Here is a 17,155-nt window from a genome sequence, read left to right on the forward strand (position 1 = left end):
TACCCTTGATTTCTTGATCTCCCTGAATTAGGATACCTTGGAGGTGCCCAGAGAAGTCCAGACCTTCCTTGTGTGGGAGCCACTTAGTGGCTCAGGCATAGCAGAGGGTGACGGTGCCCATGAAGAGCCACTGTCTTATCACATGGGAGAGAGAAGCCACTGAGTGCTAGAGGCTGTCAGGACATTTCTCAAACACTAATCGCTCTAGGAGATACTGGAGAAGTCTGGGAGTGAGTCAGCCCTTTCTGGGGTTAATTAGCAACCACTCACAAGGACCATCTCAGAGCCTGAGGAACCCAACTCGGGAGCTCCGAACGCTGGAGAACACCTGTTTCCAACATCAGCCTCCCCCTTTCTTCTCAGCTGGCGTCTGGCCTGGCACCTTGTGTGTGCAAAGCCACATGGGGGGCAGCAGGAGAGGAGCAGCCTCTGGGTTCTCTCCCCTAGAACCCCACTGTCTTACTGCACACGTGCCCCATAAAACACTGTTGTCCTTTTCCTGAGTTAGCATATGTAAGTCCCTTGACAGAGAGATGAGTTTCTCATTTCTTTATGATGCATGCATTATTACACGTTTTCTGTGCTGAATAATGAAAATTTGAAAGAGAGAAAAGTAAATAATAGATTCTCAAGTCTTTTTTTTTTCCCTTTCTTTTAACCTGAGAGCGTTTGAGGCAAATACAGAAGCTGCCTGTCGTGAGTCTTGTGGCCGGGTCAGGAGATACACACTCCCACTTCCTTCTTGGGCGCAGCCCTGTCCTACCCCGGTCAGAAACCCGAGTGTTTTGTCACTTTCCCATCTTTCCTTGTTTCTAGATTCCAGATGTGATTTGGGGCATTTCGGTTACACGCCTCTGCTTAGACTGGGAACAGAGCTCAGGCGGGAAGCATCTACCTGCCTGATGTTCATCACGGCCTGGTTCTGGATCCCATGACGGGACGTGGCTTTCCCGATGGGCAGGCTTCTTCTTTCTAAGCTTTCCATCCTGGGAGGCCCAGCGTCACCTGTAGTGAGGTCTGGGGCTCCTTCCTGGGAGCCAGGCTGGTTCTCTGCTTCTCCCTGACGATCCTATTACCTCCTTAATACTCTCTAATCAGTCCCCTGAAACTAGCTAGATGGGCTTCCGTTCTCTGCCAGTGAGCCCTGATTAACATATCATTCAATTTATATGCTTAAAAATAGAAAAAGTGCCTTCAAAACAGAACACAGGAGTCCAAGGAGGGGAAGATTGACATTATCAGTCTCTGTCTAGACATTATACGCCTGTAAATATGGCCAGAGCCTGGTGTGCATGTGCGTGGCCATACAATACCGATGACTCATGCTGCAACTAGGACAAGAGAAAGCCCCTAAAATTCCCAAAGCACTGGTTTGTTCCCAGTACCTTTTCCTAAGATTCTTGGCTCCTGCCAATCCCTTGGCGGGAGCTGCCCTTCATCTGCTTTAAGGAGAGCCAGGAGGGGAGTGGGGAAAAGGCTTTCTGGATTATTTAACAAATCAGAGATAGAGCAATGCCTTCTCTTCAGAGAGAGGAAAGAGGGCAGGATGAGTATGACAGCCACGCGGAGCCGTGGGTCACGATGTCGAGTGACCATCTCACTCAATGACACCTGCTCCGGAGACACCCCATCAGCCAGGTGACCCTATAACAATCCCCTGTGCCCAGCTGCTTAGAAGGAAAACAGCTTTGAGCAGCAGATGCCCCACTGAGAACCACATGGGTCGTCTGCTGGTAGAAAACCGCAGTACTGAGAACGCTTGGCTCATTTCCTTAAAGACTCATGAGCTTCAGAGGCAAAAAGTTTGGGTTCAATCTGGTGCAGTTTTGTTGTCATTTTAACTTTTAATATGTACCCAGATGTCCAGTCAACATGCCGACAGGCATGGGGCTGCCTCCAAGGCAGAGTACGCATGGCTGCCTTAGGACCCAACACCCGTCTGTCACTGCGCATTTATGCAATTCCCCTCCCCCCACGAATGGACCTTGTGGGCAGGAGCTGGATGTGTCAAGATGGGGAAAGCAGGGGTTTTAAAACCAGACCAAAGCAGATTGAAATCCCTCCTGAACCAAGGTTTAACACTATTTGATCCAGGGGTTTTAAATTCTCTCTGTCATGGTTGCCTTGTTAATAAAATGGTCCTAATAATGCCTCACAACGCAGGCGGCCAGGAGGAGATACTGGGCAGGGTGCTTCACAGAGCGTCTGGTTCCTGGAAAGCCGTCCAGAACATCAGCCCATGTGCCTTTCTATTTTCAGGACACGGTCCTGGAGTGCCCAGTAAATGCTAAGAAGTAATACACGTTAATCACATGTAAGTGCACACAGGAAGGAACCTCCCATCAGAAGAACTAAGTTCAGTTCAGTGGTTTACCAAGCACCAGCTCCCTGGCCTTGGACACCATGACCTCACTGGACCACAGCCTCCTTCCCTACCTGGAACCCACAGTGACAGCTTCTTCTCAGGGCTACGATGACAGCCAAGGGGGGCGAGCAGGTGCAAGGTCTTTGTGAGCCTACAGAAGGGGACTCCACAAATTTCATGAAGAATGAGTCCTTGTCACCACCCACATTTTCTTTGGCAGCCTCTCCATCCCAGGAACTTTCCCAAAGGCCAGTGCACTGTGTCCTGTCAGTGTGTCATCCATGTGGGTGGGGAAGCAAATAGGAGGGGCCTCCAGGACCCAGTGAAGTGATCCCTACAGGCTGTGGGGTAGGGGGAGGGTATCCTGCTGGGGGAGTGCAGAGACAGGAGCGTCTGCCCCGAGCCTCCCAGCCTGGGAAAGGGCATCTGTAGGCTTCCATGTGCTTCCTTGGGACTGTCCTTACTAGTGACGCTGCTCTGGGGCTGCGGGTGATGTGTGCCCCACACAGAGGCAACCCCGCACACCTCGGGTCTCAGTCACAACCTCACCTGTTTGACCTGGTGTCCCTTGGGCTGGTTCTGGGTGGCCCAGGGAGAGGAGGTGCTCACTGTAGGGCTAAACTGTCTTCCAGCAACATGTTATTTGAAGTTCCCAGTAGAAATTGTAGTAGAAATAATGTAACAAAAATGGGCCAGCTCTGGGCTAGCCCGCCGATGCCATTTTAATTCATGGTGTAGTCGAAGTCTGTTCAGTAGTAACCTATGATCTGAGTCCTAGGGTCCTTGAAGGAGAAGTGAAGAGAATATGTGTAAAATCAGTTCTTACACACTTTGTGAGTATAAATGCCACTTGAGAAAACTCTAAAATGTGGTAAAACTTGCCTTTGGGATCTAAGCACCCAAGAGACAAGATGTCTACTTGGAAACAGTATGTATGATGGATGACAGAATCTTGAAATTTATTTATTTTTAAATTTCGTTATTTTAAAGATTTATTGATTTATATGACAGAGAGAGGGATAGAGAGAGAGAGAGCAGATGGGGAGGGGTAGGGGGAGTGGGAGACAGAGTCTCCAGCAGACTCCCCACTGAGCGGGAGCCTTACACGGGCTCAATCCCAAGATCCTGAGATCATGACCTGAGCCCAAAACCAAGAGTCAAATGTTCAACCAAATGAGCCCCCCAGATGCCCCAGACTCTTTAAATGTAACTGATGCAACCCAACTCCCATCTACCCACCCCCCAGAGGTAGGTATTACTTTTCCATAAATATCAAGATATTGTGACTTGGTCTGGGTCATCCACTCGATTAACACAAACACTGTCATTTGACTGGAGATCTGTTGAGCACCATAGTCCATTTGACTTCCAGTCATACAAATCTTTCTTCTTTCTTAATTCAGCAGATGCTTTCCCCTGTGCCTCAGCACCCTGAAGGACAGCCTGTAGGTAGGACAGAACACATCTCTTTCTTCCTGCCATTTTCCTCTACCAAAACTTGCGCCTTCTCTACTAAGGGCACAGAGAAAAGCCATGTGGTTATGTACGTCTCCTTTTAATCACCTGAGAGATAGTATTTATGTGTGGGTGTGTATATAATCTTAAAGAGTAAGTCTCTTATAACAAACCAGGCTCTTATGTAGGAAACACAGTTTCTGTCTTCAAGCATCTTAGGGCTATCGCATGGAAAAGAGGAAAAGAGAACAGGTGTATTTTGCATGTCCTCATGGGACAGAGTTTGTGTTGATGAACCGGGTGATGTGTCTGTTTTCTCAGCTTCTAATGCAGAGAGCGATGCATGGGTGGACCAGCTCTCCGGGATGAGGGCTAGTGGCGGCCGATAGCAAGGTGCCTGGTGGCAAGAGGGAGGAGCTGTGTACCTTAGGTGTCTGCCAACTGGGGGCTGTTCTGCACTTTCTGCAATCCTCCTTAACCTTTTTCAGAGGAGAGAGAGATGACCCCGGGGACATGAAAATAGTTGCTTCCCAGGGGAAAACGAGTTTCAAAGAATAGCTGAGATCCCGCACTTGATTAGCTCGAATGAATAGGTCCAAGTTTCAGGGAAGACAGGTTTCAAATTGGGAACCATCCAGACAGGTCACCTAGACATACCTGCCTTGTAAAGTGAGTCTTCCTGCTCTGCCGGCTTTCTTACACCTGCTCCTACACCCAGTCCCCAGGCTTCACCTCTCTGTGTCCTCCTTTCCTGCTTCAGGGAGATGTGGGAGCACCCAGGCAGGACGACCTCCTCATCTCTGCTTGCGGTGGGCTTGGGGCAGGTGATCTAAGGCTCACTTACTCGAGAGAGAGATAGGAGACAGCAAACAGACACGGGGGCCAGCTTCATCAGGGACAAGCCATCTGGAGATCTGTGAATCCGAGGGCTCAGGAACCCTTGGCCTCCATACCCCCACTGCTCTTCCCCATCCCTGCTGTTGGGAGAGGTCATGCAGAGGCAGTGACCTCAGGCTGACCCTCAAGCTGACCCCCAGCAAGCAAGGGGAGGGTCCTTGGAACGTGCTCTCTGATCCCACAGGCTTGAGGGAGACTCCTGGTCCTGCGGTCAAGACAAGACTAAGTCCCCCTCCTCCTCCAACCTGCTGCCTGTCCTGGAGTGCCTGCCCCCTTCCTTTCTCGCTCCCAGTCCTCCCTGCAAAGCACCAGCTGGCTGGGATTTCCCGGGAAGCTACCAAGGATGCTGGAGACAACAATGGGGCCATCAGCATGGGCCCTGGGACCGGGCCATCCTGAAGACCCCTGGCTTAGTCGTTAGCTCAGTGCATGAAGTGGTGGCTAGTGTGTCTGCGCTGGGGACACAGCATGGAGGCCCTGGGCCTACCAGGCTGCAGAGCAGGTGTGTAGGTGGAGACAGTGTGGACGCTGCTTGCATGGAAGACACCTGGGCCCCCAGCGCCCTAGCAGAGTCTGGGGTTGGAGGATGGCGGCCACTTGCAGGAAGAGCCACTGCTCTGCTGGCTCCGGGGAAGACCAGGCAGGAGAGTAGGACAGGCAGGTGGGGACCTTGGCCGCCCTTGGGCAAAGCCAGGAGGGTACAGGCTGCTGGTCACACACTGGGACAGTCTGATGGTGGTGCTAAGGGCTGGAATCCCTTAGAAATCGAGGGAGGAGGAAGGTACAGTGGTGATGGAGAGAGAAGGGGAGGAAACCCCAAGCCCTCAGCCCCCTGATACAAGGCCATGCTTTAAATCTTAATTATTTTGAACTTCTGATAACAGACAAATGTACCGCAAAACCCTGGGAGAAAACGTGCCCTCTTTCTCATTCTTTTGAAGATGTGCATCTTGCCTTGTCTTTGAAATGTAAACACCAGTAGATAAGCAATCACTGCCTTGATCACTTGAGGATGAAGAAGCAGGGGGAGGGGTGGCTTTTCCAAATCAGACTCCCATAAAAGCTTCTGGCCCAAATCCAATCCACAGAGGCTGCCCTCAGACCTGAAGCATGAGGGGACTTCTTTGTGGGGCACATGTCACCAGCAGCCCCAGAGCAGTGTCACTAAGAATGACAGTCTCCAGGGAGCACATGGAAGCCTACAGATGCCCTTTCCCAGGCTGGGAGGCTCAGGGCAGATACTCCTGTCCCTGCACTCCCTCAGCAAGATACCCTCCCCCTGCCCCACAGCCTGTAGGGACCACTTCACTGGGTCCTGGAGGACCCTCCTGTTTGCTTTCCCACCTGCATGGATGGCACACTGACAGGACACAGGACAAAGGCACTGGCCTTTGGAAAATTTCCTGGGATGGAGAGATGGCCAAGGAGAATGTGGGTGGTGACAAGGACTCATTCTTCATGAAATTTGTGGAGTCCCCTTCTGTAGGCTCACAAAGAACTTGCACCTGCTCGCCCCCCTTTGCTGTCATCGTAGCCCTGAGAAGAAGCTGTCACTGTGGGTTCCAGGTAGGGAAGGAGGCTGTGGAAGTGAGGTCATGGTGTCCAAGGCCAGGGAGCTGGTGCTTGGTAAACTGCTGAACTGAACTTAGTTCTTCTGATGGGAGGTTCCTTCCTGTGTGCACTTACATGTGATTAACGTGTATTACTTCTTAGCATTTACTGGGCACTCCAGGACCGTGTCCTGAAAATAGAAAGGCACATGGGCTGATGTTCTGGACAGCTTTCCAGGAACCAGACGCTCTGTGAAGCACCCTGCCCAGTATCTCCTTCTGGCCGCCTGCGTTGTGAGGCATTATTAGGACCATTTTATTAACAAGGCAACCATGACAGAGAGAATTTAAAACCCCTGGATCAAGTAGCATTAAACCTTGGTTCAGGAGGGATTTTGTGTAATTTCTTCCTCGAATGTTTGGTAGAATTCACCAGTGAAGCACCTGACCCTGCTGTCTTTATTAAGTGCATGCCTGGGCAGATTGTCTGTCCCTTCTTGTGTGAGTTTCAGCAGCTTTTCCCTTCAAGGAATTGGTTCACTTCTTCTAGGTTATCAGATTTGTGGGTGTAGAGTGGTTCATAGAACCCATTCATTTATTCCTTCAATGTCCAGGAGCTATGCAGTGCTGTCCCCTCTGTCATTCTGATCCTAGTAATTTGTGACCACATTCTCTCTCTCTCTCTCTCTCTCTCTCTCTCACACACACACACACACACACACTTTAATTAGCCTGGTTAGAGACTCATTAGTTTTGTTGATCTTTCAATGAACCAGCTCTTGGGTTCATTGATTTTCTCTATTGATCTTTTTGCGTTAAATTTCATTGATTTCTGCTCTCACTTTGTTATTTCTTTACTGTTGTTTATTTTGGATTTGATTTGCTCCTCTTTTTTAGCTACCTAAGATAGAAACTTAAAGGATGGATTGTATTTTTCTTGTTTTGTAATACGTACATTCAGTGCTATGAATTTCCCTCTAAGCACTGCTCTCACTGCGTCCCACAGATCTGGATAAATTATGTCTTTGTTTTCATTGAGTTGACAATATTTTTAAATTTTCTCTTGGGATTTCTTTTTTTAACACATGTGGTGGTTTGAAGTGTACTGTTTCATCTCTAGGTATTAGGTTTTTTTTTTTCAGTGACCTTTCTGATATTAATTTCTAGTGTAACTCCATAGCAGTCTGATAGCCGACATTGTATGATTTCTAATCTTTTCAGTTTGTTATGGTGTGATGATGGCCCAGATCATGGCTATTTTGGTGAGTGTTCCATGTGAGCTCGAGAAGGACATGTATTCTGCTGTTGTAACATGGTCCTCGGATGTCTGTTATGTCCAGCTGGTCAACTTCCATGCACTAATATGCCCATCAGAGGCATTCTTCATTTCTGTTGCAGTGGCTTTGATCCCTAGCATATTTTTTTCTGGGCTCTTTCTTTGAATTTTTATCTCTGCTTACATTGCTCATTTTCTCTTGCATCTTGTCTGGTTCACACACTGGAGAGACAGCTAGCATTATCGACAAGCCTTGGATATGGACCACCTTTCTGACCAGGATTTCCCAAGGGTGAGCACAGGTTGTTCCAGTAGTGTCCGTGAAGAAATGGCCTTTCTCATGAACTCACATGGGGAAGGACTCACTGTCCATGTTTGCAGTGAAAATACTGTAGTTATTAGCGTCATTTTAATGAAATGCAGTCGCTGTGCAGACAACCTCACACTTGCTTGGTCTCTGGTGTCCTTGGCCCCTCAGTGTACACCTCTCCTTATGCAGACTTCCTCCTGTGGTTCTGGAATGGTCCACTGGTCTATCTTCTCCTTCTGCCACATCGGTTATGACACTGCTCTGTTTTCCCCACTGGAAGATTGTTTTGTTTGTTTAATGTTTTCCCTATTAATTATATAAAAATTTGGCATCTGGAAACTCAGGGGATAGATTGTTGTGAATGAAACAGGAAGGATGATGGCAAATAGGGTCCTGAGAGCAGAGGCTGTGCAGGTGGAGAAAAGTGACTTCATCTCCTGTCCTGCCGAGACACACTGTGAGGAAAGACCTCTCTGGGCTGGATTTTCCCCTCATGAAATGGGGATAATCCGCAGATTCTCCTCATGGGTCTTCTCAAAGATGCTTGAGAGTCTGTTACAACCACAGTGATGACTTTATAGGAAGCTGAGCCTCACAGGATAAGCAGTTCCTCTATCTTGTGTCTTCTGTTTTCTCCTGTCCTTTCCCAGATAGAATTCATGCTTTCCCTCCCCTTTCTCATCTCCCTTAACTTCTGCCTTGTTGTCACTGCACATCTCCCTCAGGCTTCTTCCAGTTTGCTTTCTCTGTTACCCCTCCCTCCTTCCCTCTCTCCCTCTTTCCTTCTTTCTCTCCCTCTCTCCCTTCTTCTTTCCTTCTCCTCTACTTCTTCCTTCCTCCTCCTGCATCTCTCCCTTTCTTCCTGCTTCTCCAACTCCTCCCACTGCCCAGCCTCTAATGCCTTTAAATGTTAATTAACCATGTTGATAAACTGAGACAGAACAGAAGTCTCAGCATGGACTTACTTCTAGTTGCCTTTTTTTTTTTTTTTTTAGGTAGAGATTCATGATCTAAACTATCTCTCAGGAAATAAAGAAAGTACATCAACCATCTTCTTCCAGATTTATTTTCATCACTTTCTTAAGGCCATCAAAAACTGATTGCTATGGCTGTCCTTACCAAGAGTTTGTGATTCACTGGGTGATAACAGACAGAAATGTGTGGTGTAAGTTGATGCAGACAGACAGGGCTGGCTAAATCTGTGGTCACTCTGGATAAAGTTCTACATCAAATCCCCTACAAAACATTCATCCTGCACTTCTGTCTGAAGTGGAGGCTGAGGACAGGGCAGGAGTTGAGAAGGTGAACCTCTGGTGGCAAAGGGCTGTTTTGTGGGGGGTAGGGGAGGAGCAAAACAAAACTTTTATTTGAGAAAATGCTATATTAAATCATCCAAATGATCATATTTATTGTTTTATTTTTTAGCACTTATTTACTGAATGCCCACCGTCTGCCAGGTATACTGAGAGGCACAGAGGTGGTGGCTGGTAGTAAAATTAAAATCCTTGCCCTTATGGAGCGCCACATTCCAGTTGGGGAGACATGGCAAATAGAAAGTGTACCGATGAACAAGAAATCATAATACAGGGTCATGCTAAGTCCCAAGAGGGAAGAAGAAGTCAGTGGAAGGGGATGAAGCGTAACCAAAGATGCAACCCTGGGCAGGATGGGAGGGAAAATGGGTGTACCTACGAGCAGTGGGATAATGTAGGGAGGGAAACACAAAAGAAGGAAGGAAAACAGCATCCCAGGCACAGAATGGAGCAGATGTAAACTCCCTGGGTCAGAGCAGGGAACCTGTCACCTTTGAGAAAGAGAAAAGAGGGATAGCTGAGAGGGAAATTGGTGGGAAATTAAGTGAGAAATTAAGTGGCTAGGGTCCAGATGATATGGGTCATTGAGATCCATGGTAAGGATTTTGAATGACATGATTCTTTATATGGAAAACCCAAAAGACTCCACCCCCAAACTACTAGAACTCATACAACAATTCAGTAACGTGGCAGGATACAAAGTCAATGTACAGAAATCAGTGGCTTTCTTATACATTAACAATGAAAATACAGAAAGGGAAATTAGAGAATTGATTCCATTTACTATAGCACCAAGAACCATAAGATACCTGGGAATAAACCTAGCCAAAGAGGTAAAGGATCTGTACTCGAGGAACTACAGAACACTCATGAAAGATATTGAAGAAGACACAAAAAGATGGAAGACCATTCCATGCTCTTGGATTGGAAGAATAAACATTGTTAAGATGTCTATACTGCCTAGAGCAATCTATACTTTTAATGCCATTTCGATCAAAATTCCACCGGTATTTTTCAAAGAGCTGGAGCAAATAATCCTAAAATTTGTATGGAATCAGAAGAGACCCCAAATCGTAAGGAAATGTTGAAAAACAAAAATAAAACTGGGGGCATTACGTTACCTGATTTCAAGGTTTACTACAAAGCTGTGATCACCAAGATAGCATGGTACTGGCATAAAAACAGACACATAGACCAGTTGAATTTTATTCCGAACAGAGAAAGAAACCAATGGAAGATTTTGATCAGAGAAGGAGGGGGAGGGGCTGACCTACTACGTTTTTGAAGGATCCTCTCCGAGTTCCAAGTACAGCACAGACAGACGGGTATGAAGACTCAGAGGGGGGGAGGCATTTACAAGTTCCTATAATGCTGGCTGGCAATGATGGTGATTTGTACCAGTTCATTTTGGGATTTATTTATTTTTTTTATATATGAATTGGCAGGAGTTGATGGTTGCTTTAGTTTTATAGCTCAGAAGTCAAAGATAAAACTAAAAGTTTTGGTCTGGGTGCCCAGAAAATGGTGTTGCCAGTCAAGAGGAATTCAAGGAAGGGATAAAAAATCAGGGAAGTAAGACTTGAAGGTGTGTTTTGTCCATGTTGGCATTGAGACGCTAATGAAATATTTAGACAGATTTCAGGTTAGACGTAGTCTCAAGAATTTAGGGAAGAAATCACACTTATACATTTATATGTTGTTTATTAAAAGCTATAAGAAGTCCTTCAGTAAAACAAACCACTTCATCCATTTTCAGCACAGCATTTTCCAAAGCAATATGATTAAGAAACTTTTTTTTCTTGTGAAATGTGCAGGTGTTCTGGGGAATGAGTGTCCCACAGAACACATTTTGAGGTACGTTGGCAGATAAAGCATAGACCAGAGACCTCGTAATCATATGTCTTGAAAGTTCACTGATGAATTAAAAGACGACGAAGAGAATTGCCTTTGTTTATGTATTGAAGGAGCTTTGTGGAATCATGTGGAATGCTTATGCAATATGTCTCTTTGCGATCATCCCACTGAAGTTAGTGGACAACCTTTGTTGGAGGGAAAACGTGCTTAGATCCGTTGGAGGTTAGGTAAGAGTTTTCTTCCGCCACCTTACAAATATGTCAAAACTCTCAAGGTTTGAAGCAATTTATCTTGAAAGTGGGAGAGGAATAGCAGGACAGCACTTGGCAGGTCGTTTCCAATCTGTCACACTGATGAAGGTTCATAAAGCATGTGGGCATCACAGCCTGCACAAATTTTCAAACTATGAATAAAAACTTTTTAGTGTTTGGTATACAGTGAAATGTGTGTAGGTCTGAAACACCATTTTTAATTCTACAGAATGCTCTGACATGGAAAGAAATGGAATGGAATGGACGCAAATATGAGTAAGCAATATCAGAGCACATCCCAGTTAGAAGGTGTAATGCGGTTTCCTGTATCTTTGTTTCAAATCTGTGCTCTCTCTGTGTGTGTGTGTGTGTGCACATGTGTGTAAACTCCCACATTGTGGACCAGATTGTGCTGATGTACAATACATCCTTACAGAGGGCTGTGATCAATCAGCTGGAAGGCTAAGGCGATAGATGGATGACTCCATCCATGACTTAAAAGATAGAGAAGATGAAAGAAAGTCTAATCTGAAAGTCTGTCAGCGGTGTTTGCCTCCAGAGCCCACACTGGATGACCAGTCAATTTCCACTTGCCCTCAATTTGAGTGTCTTTTGAATTGAGTCCCTTATGTGTTGCCCTGCTGCCTCCCCTGGTCCCAGTCACCTCCTGTTCTGAGTCTCACACTTGCTTAAAAGGAATGATCATGGTATTACCTGGTTGGCTTTCTACTCTCACATCCTCCATTTCATTCTCCAATTAACTTTAAAAACATACATACAACAAGGTCTGTCTTGCATCCCTTGGCTGTATCTGGTCATCACCTTTAGAAGAAAGTTCAAGATGTATAACTTAACATGGAGATTTCTGGCTTCCATTTCTTATTTGGGTTCATTTATGTTCAGTGTCAACTTTTTCAATCCCACATGTCTCACAGTCCATCTGTGACTTCCCTGCCTCTAACTAAGCTTTATTCTTATAATTGCATCAATCCATGCCTTTCAATGTATGTATTGAGATCTTTTTAAAAAAAGATTTATTTATTAGAGGAGAGAGAGAGAGAGAGAGCATGAGTGGGAGGGGCAGAGGGAGAGGGAGAGACTCTCAAGCAGACTTTGCACTGGGAGGGGAACCCAACACGGGGCTCAGTCTCATAACCCTGAGATCACGACCTGAACTGAAACCAAGAGTTGGGGGCTTAATGGACTGCATTCCCAGGTGCCCCTCTATCGAGATCTTTTCATTTTAAGTTGATTATTGACATGTAGCATTTGCGTCTGCCCTTGCATTATTTGTTTCAGTCGTCTGCCCGAGCTTCTCATCCCTCTGTTGTCCTTTCTTGCTGTCTATGGGTTATACAAACAACTCTTTACATCTTGACTTATTTATAGTAGTTTTGGATGTATCACTTTGTATAGTGTCCTTAGTGTGTTTTCTCATTACTAAGACAGACATAGTTATCAGTCTACTGATTTGTTGGAGTTTTACCACTTTGGGTGTAGATCCTACTTTCATTCAGGACATTTACACCCCTGACCCTTACAGAACCATGTGAGGTACCTCCTATCTGTGTGTTGAGCACCAGATTGGATGGCGGTGTAATTTTAGCTTCAGACATCAAATTTGACTTGAGAAACTCATGAGGGCAAGGGTGGTCATTTCTATTTCTATGCATTTTTAGGCATTCCAATGTTCTTTCTTTAGTTCCAGCATTCTTCTCTTAAAATGATTTTTCTGTTTAGGGAACTTTTCCTCAAATTAGAAGCTACTGATGGATGCACAGTGCTGTGTGTCTACTAAAAACCACTGGTTCTACTCTTTAAATTGGAGAACTTCATGGCTCCCGGACTGTGCTCAGTAACAGTGTTGGAGACCAGTGTGTGTGCCTCTGCTCTGGAGTGGCTGCACTTTGAGCCAGGTTGTTGTAGGTTTTATTCAGTCCTTCTATATCGTTGCCAGTTTTCTGCCTCCTACATTTTTGATTACTCAAATAAGAGAGATTAAATCTACAACTGTGATTTTATAGTTCTCTCTTTTTAAAAAGATTTTATCCATTTATTTATTTGAGAGAGAAAGTGCGTGCAAGTGAGTGCAAGGGGAGAGGCAGAGGGGGAGGGAGAGAGAGAACCCCAAGCAGACTCCTCACTGCACACTGAACCAGACACGGGGCTCAATCTCACAACCCCGAGATCATGACCTGAGCTGAACCCAAGAGTTGGACGCTTAACTAAGTCACTCAGGCACCTTGTAATTTTATATTTTTCTGTTTTCCTTTTGATATGTGTGATTTGTTTCATGAAGCTCTGTCCTTACGCATATCAATTGCCGTGTCTTCACTGTGTCTTGCCCGTGGAATCATTAGGTGATGTGCCCTAACAGTCTGATTTGCTCTGAAGTCTATTCTATGTGAGATTAATAAAGCCACTCCAGACATTTTTTGGGACTAGTATCTACGTGGCATATCTTTTTCCATATTTTAGATTGTAGCCTATTATTACATAATGGTAAATTTCTTGAAGAAATGAGCTGTGCTTTTTAAAAATTATTATTCACATTGCCAACCATTAGCTTCAGTTGGTCTGTTTAATGTAAGTAGCGGTGTGTAGGATTTAAATTAGGTTTTCTCTTGCTTTCTCTTTCTGTCCTCTTTCTCTTTCTCTGCTGTTTGTTTTTAAATCTGTTTCCTCTTTCCTGCCATTCTTTAGGGCACTTTGTAAAAAATATTCTGTTTTGGTTTAAAATGTTTTTGAGTATATCTCTGTATTTGAATCCATCTTTTAAAAAAAAAGATTTGACTTATTTGTCAGAGAGAGAGAGAGAGCACACAAGCAGGGGGGAGTGGCAGGCAGAGGGAGAAGCAGGCTCCCCATTGAGCAAGGAACCTGATGTGGGGCTCCATCTCAGGACCCTGGGATCGTGACCTGAGCTGAAGGCAGAAGCTTATCGACTGAGCCCCCCAGGAGTCCCTTTGTGTATCTGTGTATCAGTGGTTTTTCTAGGGATTACATATACATATAAAATTTAGCACAGTCTGCTTGTACCAACATTTTACCACATCGAGCGGGGGGTAGAGACCTTACCACAACTTCAGTCCCTTTATCTGCCCATCCATGTAATCTATTACCTTAAATATTACCTCTATGGTCTTGACGTAGAATTTGTGAGCTGCTTATTGTTGTCAGCTGGTACTAAATGTTTTACCTGAATATTTTTATATCCACTCAAGAAATAGTTATTAATATTGCTGTGTCATTTTTACTCATGATTAGTAATAGTTTTTTCAACATCGTTATAGATGCAGAAACTCAGATTTAGAGATGTTAAGCATTTTACCTAATGTTACTCCATTGAGTGGCTGAATCAAGATGTCGCTCAGGTTCTATGTGGGTATATAATCTTAATTCTGCATCATCACCCCTTTCCATATGAAGCTACTTACAGACGTTCCCGAGCTGGGAAGGAGGGTGAAGAAGAAATGGTGGGGGGCCAGGACGCCTGGCTGGTCCCTGCCAGAAATAGCTCCGAATTTGGACAGGTCTTTGAACCAGCCCGGAGCTCATTCCTCACCTGTAAAAGTGAGTGTTTATGTTCGACAGTCTCCGGCATCTTCTCATCTGGGGTCCTCTGAACTAGATGTCGGCCAGCACATTTAGTTGCGATGACTTTGGTTTTAACATACTGTGGAGACATTTGCATCCCTGACAAAACCTAGCCTTTCACCTTAGTTAAGGTGTGAGTCTCACCAATACATTCTGGAAAATATTCACCCAAAAAGATGTTGTACATAGGATCGGAGGTACTGAAGTTGTGTGGTTGGGTGGGCCACACCCTTCATCCCCCTTTGGAGATTCAGAATGTGCCTTCACTCATGGCATCCTGGAACTCTGATCCACTCTAACTTCTATTAATCCAGCATTTTCCCGACTGGAGTCCATCTCACGGCACACCCCTCTAACAGACTTCAGAAAAACTTAGATTGGATTTCTCTGGCTTGAGTGCCGTGGCTGAGATAGATGACCTCTCAAACCATCTGTCTTATAGGATTCTGCAAAGCTAGACCTGAAAGGAACAGCTGTTGTCTGGCTATTTTATATTTGCCTTACTCGCTTGACAAGAGTAGAAAGGGTGTGATGTGTATAATAGAAGATCGTCAATTAAGGGCTCTTTCTGACTCTTCTTCCAAACAGCCATCATTGCATTTGGACTAATGAGAAAGTGCTCTGCACACTTAGTGTGTGGGGGGCTATGTTAATGAGAGAGAGAGAAGACAGTGAACGCGTGAATTCATCAAATCATTGCAGCCAACCTGCCTTCCTTCCCACCCTCAGAATCTGAGCTTTTGTCAGGCAGGTTCCAGGGACTAATTAGGAGCCTGTACCTTCACCGTAAGCTGTAGTCATTCAAACTAATGGCTGTGGTCTGCAGCCCCGAGTCACTGACGAGATTCCTGAGGACACGGACACCCAGGCCCATACGCGTCCCTGCAAGTTCTTGCTCGTTTGTGAAAGATAATGTCTCATTTCCAGCGACCTCAGCTTCACACTCTAAAATACTCAGAAATGACATGTAAAGGATAGGGATGCAGTTTTAAGAATTTCTTCAATTTTCTGTCAACACGGCTGTGTGTAGGATAGGAGGCTGAGACAGAACGACTCATCATTATGTCACCTGCGGTGACAGCATGACTCTCGGTATCTTTGAACTTGCTGCTCTGAGACAGCACGTGAAGTGTTTTGCCACCGGGGAAAGGCCCGCGGTAAAGAACTCACTCAGCCTCTGCAGTGTTCCCTTCCTGCCTCTGTGCGAGCCACGCTGCTGGCCCAGGGCTCCTTCTTCCCACTGACACATACTCAAGCCCTGTGCATTGCTCCAAACGGTGCTCAGCTACCTTCTCTTCTCTTCTCTTCTCTTCTCTTCTCTTCTCTTCTCTTCTCTTCTCTTCTCTTCTCTTCCCTTCTATTTTCTCTGGGGCCCCCCAGGGGATGTGACTCATCTTCCTCATTCCTCTCAGAGCACAGGATATGGGCCTCATTTATATCTGTGTCATTTTCTTTTCGCATCCCATCCTGCAGCTCCTAGGCTCCAAGGCCAGCGGGACCTGGTCCTGCAGAGAAGACACAAGATGCTGCTCATCGTGAGCTGGCTTGCAGTGGGCAGTGAGAGAGCTGTGCACACCGAGGCTGCTGGTGCCTCGGGCAGAGGTGACATCCCCTAGGGAGAAACCCTTGATCCCCAGTCTTGGCTGGGCATGTGCCAGACTCGTGATGCTGGCAAAGACATGGGAGGGAGACAGAGAGTGGTGCACGGAGGACCTCTCAGAAAAGTCAAGGTGTGCAATAGGATGGCAAAGGACAGGTGACGATAAATAAAGGCAGAGGGCTCGGAAGAAGCCAAACCACACAGAACTGTCCTATAGCCCATGGCCAAGTGCATGACAAATATTTATAAAGCGGTTGGTAGGAGGCATACAGCACTTTGGGTTTTGTGGACATTCTGGGAAGAGTACAATCCCAGAGTACAATCTTGCTGGTAAGATGGGCAATTAAACAAGGCAAAGGCATTTTCAGAAACGAGTGCTATCAAGTATGCAATAGCATAATGTGATATAGAGAGAAGGAAGGGAGGGGAGAGCTGCTTTAGGCTAACAGGGGACACCCTTCCAGAACGGGAATCCATTCTGAGGAGAGGGGAAACCTGAGGCAAAAGGCTTGGCCGGTGAGCCAATGACTCCAGGGTGACTGCAGCAGAGTGAAGTCAGGGAGGGAAGGAGAGCAGGGATACAGGCAGGAAGCTGCTGGAAGGGTTTTAAGTAGGGGAGGGCACTTCTGTGCTGGAAAGCTCGCCATGTCTCTGGAAGGAGGATGGGTCCAGACAGGGGAGGTACAA

Source organism: Lontra canadensis, unplaced genomic scaffold (assembly GCF_010015895.1).
Source record: "Lontra canadensis isolate GAN:19392208 unplaced genomic scaffold, GSC_riverotter_1.0 scaffold49, whole genome shotgun sequence".
In the NCBI taxonomy this organism is placed as follows: domain Eukaryota; kingdom Metazoa; phylum Chordata; class Mammalia; order Carnivora; family Mustelidae; genus Lontra; species Lontra canadensis.